At 37.6% G+C, this 14,280-nt stretch overlaps 1 long non-coding RNA gene across 2 annotated transcripts; it reads left to right on the top strand.

Annotated features, from left to right (window-relative positions):
• The first annotated feature begins 260 nt into the window (after positions 1–260).
• Positions 261–8,307, top strand: LOC121888291. Of its 2 annotated transcripts, none has more exons than XR_006093187.1 (3): positions 261–1,407; positions 2,114–2,246; positions 8,195–8,307. It is a non-coding gene; the product is annotated as an uncharacterized LOC121888291 (long non-coding RNA). The 2 variants fall into 2 exon arrangements; XR_006093188.1 differs by lacking the exon at positions 261–1,407 and adding an exon at positions 1,441–1,895.
• Positions 8,308–14,280: the final 5,973 nt, after the last annotated feature.

Raw genomic sequence — 14,280 nt, 5'->3', positions numbered from 1 at the left:
CTTTTTTAGACATTTACTCAAAATAGAAGAACAGGGTATCATTATCATTACTTAACATGTTAATTAGGATATGAATTACTTTTAATTGCAGGCAACTTGCCAAAGTTGAAGCCACAATGATTTTCTTTTGTGAGCCATCTAAAAAAGACAATCATTTTCCAATATCTTTTAGATTTTTTGTATTTTATATAATTGTAGTCCAATATAGTCTAACACTAATGTACTATACTATATATTGAACATCAAGTTCTCACCTCCCATGCAAACTGTAACTCCAAGCATCCTCAGGAACTTATGAATCCAGTAAAGGTACTGAGGTTAATCACCATTTCCTTCACATAGAACCTCATTTTCTTGTTTGTACTGTCACGGCCACCACTGCTCTTCTCCACCCACACTTTTAATCAAAAGCTGGATGCAACAAGTTGAGACCTATATTCTGGGGATTGTTGAGAGTCCTTCTGGGAACACAGAGGAAATAATAAACTGAAGAAGAAGTAAATAGAAAGAGGCTACAACAGTAGAGTAAATTAAAACATTTAATCGCAAACTGACTCTTAGAATATACTGATTATCCTTGCCTGAACACCTAGGGTTATTTAAGGCTTAATGCTTCCATTACGACTCAAGTAATACTTTAGGGAAGACTTGTAATTTATTAAAACCGCCTCCATCTTCATATGGAGATCTGTTGATAAGGTCAACAAGGTGAACATCAAATCGTTATTTACAACTACTCTTCATGTTAATCAAAACTCTCATCTCTGGTATTCTACTCTAATAATTTGCTGAATATTTGTTCTGAAAGTGCTGTATTGTGCCTTTACTGAAAAAAAAGGATTTTAAGCTTTTTAACTTGCACAGCAGCAGCAACTGAATTTTATAACTCTGTTTTATTCTGAGTTGGCACCCTATAGGTATTTCAGTTGAGCCATGCTGTTCCCGTGTTTTCATGAATTCTATGTTTCCCTATAGGATGTTTGTTCTTTTCAAGGAGGGAATGTCCACATAGACTATTAAAGGACAATGAAACTTTAAAACATTAAAGTTTAAAGAAAAGGGATTAGCACCACCAATCATAGCTTAGCAACTGGTGTGTCGTTCTTCAAATATCTCCACACGTGAACTGATGTGTGTGGGGCTGTAGTAAGATCGATTGCCTACCCCGAGTTTGGTGGTTTCTTTTCTTACTCTGTCCAAAAACTAAAAAACCAAGACCAACTGGAAAAGTAATGCATGTTTGTCTGCTCTGTAAACGTTAGCATGCCCAGCTACCTATAATTTAACATTACTTCGGAGGCCGGGTGTATGTCATACATTAAAAAGAAGCCCAGTTCACCACTTGCACGTCTACTGTGTAGTTGTTCCCTACTGTGTGGGAGGTGGTCCTGGATGCTACATCGGTGTGTAAGCTAACGTTAAATTTAAAATAAAATAATACTCTCTGAGCTTACATTTTTCTTCATCATACTTACGGAGTAATTAGCTCCACACTGCAATACAAGAACATGCTGTTTTCTTACTTTTTGCCTAGGACCTGTAGCTTTAATCTTAGCCTTTTAGCACAGTATGTAGCCGTTAAGTGTCTATTAAAGATCTCTGGGTCCTCATTTAAAACAACTCAGCAGGACACATTAAAAAGTCAGCCAGAGACAACCAACTCATTAAGTTAATGCTAGCTTAACTGTAGCTATAGCTGATAAAATCTGCTTTCAAGCTGTATGTTCATCTGACAAAATGAAACAACTAGAAATGAAAAGCCTGCTTTTGTCTACCACTTGTCTAAAATCAAGGAGCCACAGTTTTTGAAAATTATGAATTTTGAGTTGCAAATCCGCCCCTCTAACCATTGGAAACTGCTTATATTTTGTGCAAGAACAGAGAGCTTGACTAAGGTGGGTCTTAGCAAACGGTCAATTGCATGTCTATAATGCTGCAGAGGGAAAATTGAATAAAAGTCTCAGAGAAGTAAAATGAATCTTGTTTTGTTTGTGCAGTCAGGGTCTGCTGGCCATTCCCCTCCCCTCCCTGATGTCCTGCCCTTCACTGCAGCTTAGGACTCTGACTCATCATCTTTCCTGTGTTTTCCCACCATGTCTCTCCTCCTTTTCAGACTGCTCCAGCATGCATACAATTCAAACTTGGTATTGGAGGATAGAGCTTGCGGTACATGTCATCTCTTCATTATCTCAAGGCTTCGGGCACACACATCATACATTCTCTCTGAGTATGTGTGTATGTTACAGGTAAGGGTCAGTTCATTCTCTCAAACACTTTGTGGAGAGAGGGGCACTCCTTTGACCAAGCCACACAGATGTAAAATTACTACTGAAACATGTCATTAAAATGTCAGCCCAGCTGGCTTATGGTCAAAGTCATTGTATCTCTCTGAGGCTGAAGCTTACAGTTCACCTCCTTCCCTGAGTGTTTTTCAGTCTCACTGTGAAATGGCCTCCCTAGCTTTTCAAATTTAAATGCAGAAATAGTCTCTGCTCCTGTCTGCAGTCTTCATTTACTGGAATTTAATGTCAATAAATACTGTTACAGTCAGAGGTAGAGAGCTCTGCCTCTCTTTACAACAGTCTTTAATCAACATGTGCTGAAGTGATGAGACTGTTAAATGAAATTTACATTGTGTGAAGAGGCTTGCTGTCTTTGCTTTTGAACTTTAAACGGATATAAAATGTGACGACATTCTCCCGGAACGTGAAGGCAGGAACGAAAATGTTTCCATATTGCAGTGTGTTAATGTCCTCTAAATTCAAGGCTGAGTTTTCTCTTGTCACATAAACACGAGTACTGTGCTGTATGTCCTGGATAAATGACTTGTTATGTGAGGGAGTGAGGCTGAATGAGAATTATAGATTAGATTACATCATGTCATTTAATTATCCATTCAGATCAGAAAAAAAACCACATAGTCTCAGTAGTCAATTGTTTCTATCACAGTATTACCAACTATCTCACAGGGGACAACAGCATACAGACACCTAAACTTACAATAGACTGTAGACTGCACATATCAGTCTACATTAGGGCGTAATGTACAACCAGGCAGCATGGGGATACTGACTAGACTGTGCTGCCTTGGAGGGCTTTTTCAACTCAAAGGATTAGACCATTGATGTGTGACATAATCAATTTTCAGCTCAAATAAGGGATTTAGCTCACATAAGTATTCCATTGCCTGGTCAAATAGAAGTGCACAACAATTGCCTCCAACTATGTCTGATGCCAGCACTGACGGTTTTGTGTAAAACTATAGATTTTTAATGTTAGTCAGGTGCGGACTAGTTTTGAAGCTGCGAAGTGAAGTTGCAATGTAAAAATGTAGTGTTAATTATTCCTGGGAGGCATAAGCCTGGAAGGAGATCGTGTGTTTGGTTGTTTGTGTGCATGTATGTGTCTCGCATACTACTAGACCTATCAGCCTAACATTTTTTGTGCACATTTATGACTTTATGCTCAAGGACCTCTTGTGGTTGCAGTGATTCACAATTGTTGAAAAACCATAGACTGTATAAAAATATGGACGTAGTTACCATGACATCACCCATTGGTTTCTGAAGAGCGGTTTTAAAACTCAAAGCGAGCCGCTCCGGCCGTTGCCATCTTGGCAGTGTGTGACGCTGCCTAACTCCCAGCCAATCAAAAATGGGCAAAGAAGCAGGCCGAATGGCTGAAACAAGCCACCTAGCGGCTGGCGGACCTGTCACTCAAAGCAGCCATGTCCTTCATTATGCATAACTTTACGGATTAATAAAACTTAAACGGGTGAGTTATAAAAAATTCATCCCCCGTACAGTTGTCATGAAAGGGGAAATTAGCTATAGAGACCAAAACCGTTTTTTCTACCAGGCTGTAAACATGTTTATTTCTGCTGAAAAGTTGGGCATTTTAACATGGGGGTCTATAGGGAATGACTCGCTTTTGGAGCCAGACTCAAGTGGCCATTCAAGGAACTGCAGTTTTTGGCACTTCCGTATTGGCTTCATTTTACAGCCCCAGAGGTTGCCGCTTGTGAAAAATGTATTTTATAACACGTTTTATACTGCCATTGACTGCTGACTTCTCACTCCTCTTAACCAGCCAGTGAGAGCCGTAAGGGATCAACAACTACAGCAAAAGGCATTTACGGCAATCAGCTACTGAAGCAACTGAATGCACTCTTCTAGTTATGTTATTATTTCAGAATTTGAGGGTAAGATCACCTGTTCTGCAAACTGACACAAGTTTCACAAAGAGAAAAAAAAAATAGTGACGGGAACCCAGAATCATTTTCAACTGTGGTGAAGAATAAAAGGGACTGGACATAATGTGAGAGCACCAGAATGACGACACCACTTGGGTGTCGTATAGTTAATTTCCAAGTGAAAATGCCAATCTTTGAGGTAGAATATTTTCCCCCTGTGAGTGTGACAAGAATTCAAATGGCTGTGATGTGAATAAGGCTGTTGGGGAGATGTGGGCTAAATATCAAATCCATCAGAGACAGGTCGATAGGTATGACCTTGTATAGAACATTCTTCCTAACTTGTCTCGGAGGGAAAAACATTTCTCATAACTGTGACAAGAGAGGAGCATCCTTTATGGGGGAAACAGTGGATGCAATGTATTCCTCTTAGATTTATTTTTTTTATAGCTTTCCCTTTTTCTTGTCACATTCATGGGATTTATTTTTTTAGGCCAAGGTAATTGTGTGTTGTAAGAAATGAAATTAATCACAGGAACTGCAAATGAAAGAATCACTCACGCTGAAATGTGAAGTTATTCATAAACAGTTTGAATGGATAATGTCAGTATGAGAATGTGGAAATAACATGTTAAGTAGCATGCTTATAGAGAGCCTTTTGACTGCGGGTAAGAATGATTAACTGTTGTCATGAAAACACCAAGAATTAACTTTCAGTGCTCATTCAATATTTACTAATTAAATCCTGGCATTATCTTGCCGAACACTGTGAAACAAAAATTGAGAGAGCAACAAAAAAGAAATGGAATATCAGACTGTTTGAGCAAATCAAAACACACACATGCGGTGGTAATTGCTCAACCAACTAACCACAGTGTTTTTAGTTAATTAATAATTCACAGAATCAAATGTACAACCACTCACACTGAGAAAGACAAGGTCTGCTTCAAAGACTATAACAACCTTCACTCAATATGTTTTCTCTCAACATACACTCACACTACACAGGAACCAGTTTAATCAAGGCAGTATTCTTAAACTATCTATATATATATACTATGATATTCTTCATAGTCACATTTATTTCACTTAATTCCAATAGTATTCATTAAATATATAAATTGAGGCCCATCCCTGCCTTGTGTTGCCCCCTCTTCCTTCTCTGTTTTCATTTTCCTGACATCTACCCTTATCCCTTCAAGAAAAGAAATGGCTTCTGAAAAGCCTACCTGTTAAATGTTTTAACAGGGGCTGCCAAGATCTATCCTGCGCTGTCTTCCTCGCCCTGTGAGATTTGCCTCCCTTGTCCTTGGCTGGTAAACACAATCTTCACGCTTGTCCCTTACCTGCTATTTAAGAGCGCACCGGCTCACTACCTCTCAGGAGATGCACTAGAATTTATTGGTAGGGAGGTCAGAGAGCCTATTGTCCTGTTCGGGATTCATCGCCATGCGCAGCCACGATACCTTAAGCACAAGACAGGAGAGTGCATAACAGTGCTCATCTGAGAGCATGTCTTTGATTGCATGGGGTGAGCTTTTTTATGGGTCCCAGTGGATCGGCTGTTGACAGTCTCTCAGGTTTTCTAACGAGGAGAGCCTTGGCATGTGCCTTAGGGCTTGTTCACAATCACTTGGTTAGCCTCTCTGATCACTCGCTCTTCTTCTTTATCTCCCCTTTTAAATGTGGCCTTTAAAGTCCACTTGAGGATTTTGAAAGGCAAACACAGAACAAGAACGTATACACCAGGTACCGGTTCAGGGCTACCACAGGAGCGTCATTTTGTCCACTGAATCATTAATAGCAGTCCAAGGTTTTCTCCAAGGATGTTCTGAGAGTGACTGATGCCTGGACTCCACTCAGTGGATTCAGGAAACTGTTACATGCCTCTCTCCTGGCAGTTACTATCTATCACCTGATTACCATTACACACACAGGAATATTAATATTACTATTTGATGATGTTCCGCAGGAAGAGATGATACCATTCATTACCAATCAGGGAACCATTATTGTTTACTGTAAGTATAATAGTATGGCTGTGGCTTTCTTCTTAAAAGAATCATTTTACAGTTTGGAAAATACACTTATTTGCTTTCTTGCCAAGAGTTAGATAAGAAGATTGGTACCAATTTAATATCTGTCTATTAAATGTCATGCAACAGCTAGCAGCCGATTAGCTTAGTAAAGCACAAGCAGGGGCAAATAACTAGCCTGGCTCTGTCTAAAGGTCAAAAAAAAATCTGTGCCACTAAAGCCAGCAAATGAACATAGCACCTTTGTTTAAACCATACAATCCAGAAGTCAGAAAATTACTAGTTGTGGTTTTACTGGAGGTTATGTCAGCAGAATCTCTAGTATGTCACTGTGCCCTGCTAAGAAATAGTTCGGCACATAACCACAACCTGTCAGTTTTATACTTTGGTTCTTGTACAGATTAAAAAAACAAGATATGACCTATTATTGAGCTTTGAGAGGTTCTGGAAGGTGATTTTTTTTTAGTCTGGACAAAGCCAGGCAAGCTGTTTTCCCCTGTGTTCAGTATCTCTGCTAAACCAAGCCAAAGAATCTTGGCTGTTGCTTCACAGTTGATGGGCAATGGTATCGATCTTCTCATCTAACTCTCAGCAAAAAAGCAAATAAGAGAATTTCACAAAATGTCAAAGCATTCTTTTATTGGCTGTACTTCATCCCTTTGGGCACTTTTAAGAAGAAGAACCAACTAAAAGTCACAAATGACCACAGAGTTCATGTTAATTTTATGAGCTATTTTAGTCTTAGTCTTAGTCCTGTGTCAAATGTCCTTGTTAGTTTTTAGCCTGTTAGCCTGTTTTTTTAAGTCAAGTTTTAGTTGACTAAAATCTGGGCATTTTAATCTAGAAAACTAACTATTTAAGTATATATTAGTCAATGAAAACTGTTGACATTTTAGTCTTTTTTTAGCACTGATAAAAGTTAACAAGCTTGTTAATTGATGTATTTTGGTGATATATTTGCAGGCTACATGCTGGGCTTTGAGAATGACACACAAACTAGCTACCTACAAAAACATACAGTACACAGAAAATGGTCTGCATAGCATGATTTTAAGCAAAAGGTTAGCCAGTTAAACTAGTTGGGCTTCTACTTTTTCTCAGTAGAAAAATATACATGAAAGACATCTAACGTTAGCAATGTCCTATTGTTGAGAGATGCTATCCTGTCTAACATTATGTCTATACAAGATACTCAATCCTTTGTTAGCTTGACCACTCATTTTCAGCTCCTTCCCAACAATTTGCTAGCCTAGCTTAACGAGTTTAGTTTGGCTACAAAACACTATCTACATAATGTAACACCACCGCCTTACTAGTTGGCTTAATATGGCTTAAAAAAAAACAACCTAATGTTACTACCAGGATGTTAACCTACCTCAATTTTTTGTGGTGAGCCTTAATGTGTTTCTTCAGATTTGTGGTATTCTTATCAGCTATTTGTATTTGGCCGCATTGAGTCCCTTCTGATAAAGCAGTGCATTCATTTTTTTTCTCAGCCTCATTGAAATGAAAATGGGCCCAAATATCAGCTTGTTTCTTTATCCCAAGCCTTGTTGTCATTATTAACGTTAACTTGCTTTCTGTAAAATAGTTGATGTACTCCTCACTGTGCTCATTGTTCTGGTACAGTCCTGATATAGTCCTTGAGGCCTCTGCCGGGACTTGTGTGTGTTGCTGTGTTGTGTTGTCTTTCATTGTTACTGATTCTTTGTTGTTTGAAGCTGGTCATCAAGGACGTTGGAGGCAGTTGGCCACTGTCTCCAGGTTGCATAAAACCTGCCCCATCCTGGTAGTCTGGCGGCTCCCTTTTCCCTGGCACCATGTCGTGTTATGTTGGAGTTTCTTTTCATTTTCTGTATAGTTTTTTTGGCATTATCTTGGCAGCATGTTTTCCTCGCCAGTTACATTTGTTAAACTAAATGAATATCTGTTAAATTATATTCCTTTCTTTTAGTTAATCCCTCAGGTGTGCTTCCCTTATGTGCCATGTTCTCAGAGCCGCACAATACAGGACATGAAACTGGCGTGTACAGCACAGGAAACGGAACTGCTGCACATGCCACCCAATGAACAGGATATTTGGATTGTAATTTAGAAAAAAACGTAATAAAAACTGTAAATAATATTTTCTTGTCAATGAAAAATTTTTTTTAAACTACTTTAGGCTCAACTTTTTTCGTCAACAATATTGCATGTTACAGTCACAGTCAGTGTTTAATGATGTTGGTGCAGTCTTGTCTTCGTCTCGTCATAGTCATGGAAAAAAGGTCATTGACAAACATATTTAGACATAGTTTCGTTAATGAAATGAACACTGAGTAAAATGAAATGATCTGAAATTATATATATATATATATATATAAATCAAGTACTATAATGTATTCTGTATTCTTTGAGGTGCACTATGTGGTCTATGTGGTCTTTTCGATCATTCTTTTATATATATATATATATATATATATGTATATCAATAATGGGTGGATGGTGGATTTCACTCAGTGAAATGTTGAAGGTTTATGACATGCATTTCAGATATCCAATATAGATAGACAAAATAACACTACAAAAGCAATTCATTTTGAATAATGACAAGAAAATGTACACAAAATCACCACTAACAATCACACAAATAGTGTCATGCATATCGACATTCAGTTTTTGAGAAAAGCTACTAATCACTTGAAGAAGGAACACAAAATAAACTTAAATGAAACGGATTATTTGACTTTACAGACAGACAGAAGGCAGCATACTTCATAGACATCTGTATTTTACTGTTCTTTAGAAGATCATTTGTGTTTAGCTGAGGCTTCATTGTATTTCAAAGATCTCCTTTCCTTTTAAAATACAGGCGCTTTTTTTTATATCAAGTGGCTGATTTATGGAGGGAGGGAGATAGTTTTTGCAAAATTGCATATATCCACTTAAATCCTCCATCCCAAATGCCTGTGTGTTTGACAGACTTTTATCCACTGTTTTGCTGCTGATGCCCCCAGAATGTGATAAGAGTTTCGATGACAACAACAGTGCTTTTCTCGTCTGCTTCCCATTTCTGTCGTCTCTTAGCAGGAGTTTTAAACTTGTTTAGAATCTTTTCAAAGTTTTTTTGTTTGTTTCGTTTTTAGAAAAGCGTATAAATAAGTTGCCTGATTAAAGCCGAGTTCCTACATGACTGAAATGAAGGCCTTGACAGAACCTGAATAGCAAAAATTCTGCAGTCCCAGAGCTGATATGTGGCAATGACATATACACATGTAATTGGCAGTTGTTATGGAGGTAATTTCAGCTCTTTGGCTCCCTACAGTAGTTGATCAGGCCCTTCATCTCCTCTATAGAGAATATAGCAACATCGGGTCGCTGAGGTTGCTAATTAGCTGAATCACAAAAATAGCTTAGAGCATATTACATCCGAGCACAAACTTTTCTAAGTATGGGTGTGATGGTGACAGAATGGATGGAGTCAAGATCGTTCTCTTGTTTTTCCCAGCCAGTCAGTGTATTGAGCAAATTTCCCAGGTTCCTTTCTGAGGACTGTGTGGAGCTGGGAGCCAGGATCACGCTCTAAAATGATTGCCACTCAATCCCTATTTGTGCTGACCGAGCACTCTGCCTGCATGCTTAATGTACTGCTTTGGGTTGCTGAGTTATATAGGAATAGTAAAAATGAAGTGTACATCTGGTGATAACCCATCTGTCATGTAGAGATGTTCTCTGCTGTATATGTGAAGAGGAATTCATCTTTGAAGTATATACTGTTTATGGATGATTTGAAATTATTACATTATTGCATTTGTAATGGGAATTAGAGGTTATAGATATTATTACAAAATGTAAAGGACTCTTGTCAGCTATAGTTTTAAGCAGCAAAGGGGGTCTACAGATATTTCAAGCCTGTTGAATCAAAAATCCACCTTTTTCCAGGGATTTTCAAACAAGCTCTGGTCAGCAACACAATACATTCGGGTCCTGATTGCCACCACACAATTTAGTTTGCGTTTGAGCTTGAAAGCCTCCACTCAGCTGGTCTGCTGCTGTTGGCTGATCAGGGCCCGCTATTGTGACTGCTCTGACAACTCGCAGTCTTCAAAACGTATTAAATTAAAGCCCTTTTAACTAAATTGCATTTATTTGCGGAACATCATGAAGAACATTATTCTCATTCTACTTGAAAACAAAATTATGGTAATTGAGTTATACAAAACATTTAATTAATTTTCCAATATGCTTTCCTGGTGTGACACAGTAAGCCAGCAACCTCCGACATTAAACGCTACAGGCTGTGTGTATGTGCTGCTGACATTTAGGCTTTTTTTCAGCCTCTCTTTATCACTAATTGCAAATGGCCAAAATTACCTCTTGAAAAGGTGACATTAAAATACTTAATAACATCAAAGAAGAATAGTTTTAGTCACTCCATAGTTGGAGGGATGTGGTAGAAAGGGTATTTTTCAGCAATTACTGCCACAAATGCGTCAAACATCAGCCTTGAAAAAGTGATCTAAAAAGCTTAGTGCAGCATGTGAACCATTCACCTGTTTGTACAATCAAAAGCACTGAAACCTGCTAAACAAACAGCTCTGAAATTGTTGCATTATTAACTCTATCTAAAAGGCAAGCTGCATAGGCAGAGTTATATTTATTTATTTATTTTTATTTATTAATTTATTTGACAGGGATGATACATGTAGGCATTGTTACATTTAAATAAAATGCAACCAATGCAATGTATATGGGACTTCTAGCCATAGCTAATTTGTAGTCCTTGTCCCTGGTTAGGCTTTTAGGGGATAAAACACATAATATAGCACTCTAATGCAGGCATAGGGACTAATAATAAACAGACATAGACAAACAACCACTACAAACAGTAATTGAGACAACAAAGACTTACAGTCACAATTAAGAACAATGACTGAAAACGATGATTAAGAACCACAAAAAGAGAAAGAAAGTATGTATGCTGTATAAAGACATGTATCTTTAAAATTAGTTAATGTTTTTATTTCTGATAGCAGGGTATTCCAAATCTGTAGGCCTTTAACTGGAAAAGAGGATTGACAGAATGCAGTTTTAAATTTTGCTGGTTTGCAGTCCACTAACTGCTCTCCTCATAGTGGCTCCTTTGCTATTATTATTTAAAATAATTTGACTAGTTCTGAGGCAAGGCCATTCACACACTTAAAAATCAATTTTATAAATGAGAGATTTATAAAATTCTCAAAGCTTAATAGATTAATATAAATTAAATAAAAATTAAATACTTTTTCTGAATTTTACAATGTAGCCATTTTACTGGCTTCTGATCCAATATTTTCAAAGCTTGTTTGTATAATGACATTGTAGATTTCATTGCCGATTGGGTTGCGTGGCCCCAGACAGTCACACAATAAGAAAGATGCGATAGAATCCTGGAGTGCATATATGGTTGGGTGGCCTTTATGGGTAAACAAGATCTTATTAGTCGAAAACAGTTAAGGTTAGTCTTGATGGTCTTAGACACTTTCCTAATGTGTGCTTCAAATTTGAATTGGGAACCCAAGACAACACCTAGATATTTGGACTTATTTATTTTCTCTAGTTCCTCCTGATCAATAGTAATTGTAAAGTCATCACAGATTTTTTTGTCTTTTTGAAAAGCACATTGAAACAGTTTTTGCACAGTTCAGAGTTAGGAAGTTATTTTGAAGCTACTGTGAGACACTGACCATTTGCATATTCAAAAAGCACAAGCTTCAGACTGTTCTGAACACTCGGTTTCCAACGGTTTTTTCTACTTTCAGTCCAAGCTGATGTTGGCTCATGATGGATTTCTTCTTATGGTCATCTGCTCCACACGCAGCGTGTGAGTTCACTGCTCTGCTCCATTAACATTATGGTGTTTTTCCATTATTTTGGGGGTAGTCACACCAAGCTATGATTGGAGTCGAGCTGGCACACTGAGTGTTTTTCCATTACACAGCAGAGCAAAGTAAAATAAGTTGTTTACCTGTTGGAGGTGTGCTGGTGGTCTGAAGCTCTTCATCAAACATCATCACCACTTTGGCTGTTTCTGTTTTTACTATTTCTCCCAGCATTATTTCTGACTGATCCGCTGAACAAAGGGCTCCAAATATCTCCATATCTTGTTGTGTTGACTGGTTGTTAGCACTGCTAACAAAGTGCCGCTAATTCAGTGAGGAACACACTTAATTTCCTGTACATTCTTCACAATAAAAGTCTCCCTTTATTTAGTCATTTAAAAGCTTTCAATTTGAGGCAGTAATCTTGAATGATCTAACAGAAGAACAATATTTCAGGCGGAGGTAAGACTATGTCAGACGAGGCACCTTTTGCTGCAGCTTTGATGCATGTTTTGTTTTGTTTTTTTGTACAGGTTCTCTCACAGTGGACAGTTTTCATGTGGGGTATTTCTTAATATTTCCATGGAAATCATACACAGTTAATTATTTTGATTATTTATTCACCTCCTCTGTGTTGCTTCTGTTATTTTTATTATTCTTTTTTTTTGTAATGCATTGAGTGCCACATTATAAATTCCATTCCTCTCATTTGTATTGAAGGTGGAGGCAGAAATCCCAGAAACAGATATCTTAAAAAATAAATCAATAAACAATAAACAAATAAATCCCAAACTACCCACATGCATAGATGCCACCAGAGGTAACTGAGAAAATCTGTCTTGGGTTTTGTTTTTTGTTTTTTTTAAACTGTCACTTGAACTGACCCTTTAAATTGACAGGCAGTGTCTTTGAGGGAATAAAGTGAATCACTGTTAAGTCCCAAAACACATAATACAGCACCCAAATATTAATATACATTGCCTCAAATATGATGTTAATGGCAGTTAAAGTTAATATAGGCAATCCAGCCAACAGTTATGTAACATCTGGAGACAAAACCCATAACCAAGACAACAAACACAATCAAGTCAGAGGAGTGTACTATGAAATAAGTTCAACATATCTAGGTTTTCTTTGTGTGAGCTGGCTCGACAAACCCTAAACTCACAGTCAGAGATAAGTGGTATGACGAAGGTGGTTATGAACTTTCGTTGTTAACCCGGGCTCTCTGCTTCAGGCTCTGTGTGCATTCCCATAAAAGGGGGCGTTTGGCGCATCATTTCACTTTTCTTCCGCACAAAATGGACCGATTGTGTGCTGCCTACTTCAGCAAGGAAACAGGTCATTATAATGGAAATCTATGAAGAATATAAATACATTATCACAGCAAAAGGCAACACTTGCTGCAAATAAGGAAAGAGGGGAATGCTGGCAGAAAATTGCTGATCGTGCAAATTCTAAAGTTAATATATTTATTTTCCCACTCAATGCACTCTCAATGCCTCCCAGATTCAGAGCTCTTAAACTTCAAATTTGATGCAGCAGATTTAAACATTATACTCAAGAAGTGCATTTAGTTCTGACTCTGTCCCCTGATGAAGGATAAGTGGAAATCATTTTAGTTTTTGGCAAAAATCAAAGTGCAATTAATTGTATAGATTGAATATTATCTGTGATAAATACCAATAGACTAATCATTTTTTTTGTTCAAAGTATTTTTATATTAGTTTTATTAGGTTTTTTTTTTACAATTTGAAATACAAGTAACCCTAACCTATTGCACCATTACAAATTTACAATATGACATATCAAATCAATGGTAAGTATGATAAAAGACTAATCAATTTTCTAATTGGTGTTCTAATAGCTGCAGTACCAGCAGTGTTAAACAGACTTGGCAGCAAATCAGATGGTTAGGAAAGGACAGCACTTATTATAGCCAATTTAAACCGAAACATGGAATATTACCTGTTCTGCACCGAGTTAAGTTTACAGTATAAGTTACCATGGTGATCTAACCAGGTTAAAAGAGAGCCACCCTCGTGACATTGAAAAGCCTGGCTTTAGGCTCAACCTACCTTGCTAACTCACTAATCTCACTTTGTAGTACACCCCTCAGGTAACAGTAATTTACTTAGAGCTCAGACAAAAAAGACAGGCATGGGGTCAAACAAGGTAATTGGTCTGTAAGGCAAACAAATCCAATAAGGGG

The sequence above is a fragment of the Thunnus maccoyii genome, chromosome 21 (genome assembly GCF_910596095.1).
Source record: "Thunnus maccoyii chromosome 21, fThuMac1.1, whole genome shotgun sequence".
In the NCBI taxonomy this organism is placed as follows: Eukaryota; Metazoa; Chordata; class Actinopteri; order Scombriformes; family Scombridae; genus Thunnus; species Thunnus maccoyii.
The sequence above is the reverse complement of the archived record's forward strand: the minus strand, read 5'-3'. Positions and strand labels throughout refer to the sequence as shown.